Source organism: Tupaia chinensis, unplaced genomic scaffold (assembly GCF_000334495.1).
Source record: "Tupaia chinensis unplaced genomic scaffold, TupChi_1.0 Scaffold142833_1, whole genome shotgun sequence".
In the NCBI taxonomy this organism is placed as follows: Eukaryota; Metazoa; Chordata; class Mammalia; order Scandentia; family Tupaiidae; genus Tupaia; species Tupaia belangeri.
In genome coordinates, this window is record NW_006202678.1 from 109794 (window position 1) to 111201 (window position 1408).

General features: G+C 47.1%; 1 pseudogene; it reads left to right on the forward strand.

The window, feature by feature from the left end:
- The first annotated feature begins 573 nt into the window (after window positions 1–573).
- LOC102472826 (voltage-dependent anion-selective channel protein 2 pseudogene) lies at window positions 574–1206 on the forward strand (annotated as a pseudogene).
- Window positions 1207–1408: the final 202 nt, after the last annotated feature.

Here is a 1408-nt window from a genome sequence, read left to right on the forward strand (position 1 = left end):
AAGTGATAAATCACCCTCAAGTAGGAATGGCCATGCCACAATCCCTTCTCCAGTCTCCTCTTGGGATTTTGGGCATACACTTGCACCCAGCATGATTTTCAAGTCAACAGGTCCAGGATTCGAACTGCAGTCAGCCATGTGGGAGTCCAGTGCCTTAATCACCATGCCATCTACGGGTCCCGTAACTTTGTCTTCAACATCAGGGAGTAAGTGACTTATAGGAATTGCTCAATATTTTATTTTAGGGACTATCAGACAGAAAGACCTCATGTGTTGGCGCTGTCTGTCTCAAGGTACAAGCAGAGGGTGGAGGTGACCTTGTTCTTGCTTCTCTTGCAGCTGGTCTGGGCTTTGTTCTCAGCCCCCTGGGAGGGAACGTGCATATCTACTTAAAATCTGACAAACGAGGTTGTGGTTCATCCCCACAGACCTCAAAAATAAACTTAAGTGCTCCCGGATCCCAAGCCAGGGGAACGAGCTCAGCTGCAAGCAGAGCAGTGGCGCCCCCCTCAGGAGAGCACCAGATCTCTTCCCTGCCTCACCACGGTGACCTACGCACAGTCCTGTGTGCGGCCAATGTGTGTTCCTCCATCATACGCTGACCTTGGCAAAGCTGCCAGAGATATTTTCAATGAAGGATTTGGTTTTGGGCTGGGGAAACCAGATGTGAACACAAAGTCATGCAGTGGTGTGGAATTATCAACATCAGGTTTATCTAATACAGACACTGGTAAAGTTACTGGAACCTTGGAGACCAAATATAAATGGTGTGAGTTTGGTCTGACTTTCACAGGAAAACGGAACACTGATAACACTCTGGGAACAGAAATCTCAATTGAAGACCAGATTTGCCAAGATTTGAAACTGACATTTGCTACGACCTTCTCACAAAACATGGGAAAGAAAAGTGGTAAAATCAAGTCCTCTTCTAAGAGGGAGTGTAAATCTTGGCTGTGATGTTGACTTTGATTTGCTGGACCTGCAATCCATGGCTCAGCTGTCTTTGGCTAGGAAGGCTGGCTTGCTGGCTACTGAATGACCTTTGACCGTGCAAAATCGAAACTGAGAAGGAATAACTTTGCAGTGGGCTACAGGATGGGGGACTTCCAGTTACATACTGATGCCAATGATGGGACAGAATTTGGAGGATCGATTTATCAGAAAGTATACAAAGATCTTTTGATGGCTCTATTCGCGCAAGGGTAGTCACTGACCAGGAAACAGGATCCTCCAAAGGGTTTGGTTTTGTAGACTTCAACAGTGAGGAAAATGCCAAAGCTGCCAAGGAGGTCATGGAAGATGATGAAATTGATGGAAATAAAGTTAACTTGGACTGGGCCAAGACTAAGGGTAAAGGTGGCTTCGGGGCCATGGTGGAGGCAGAGGAGGCTTTGGAGGGAGAGGTGGC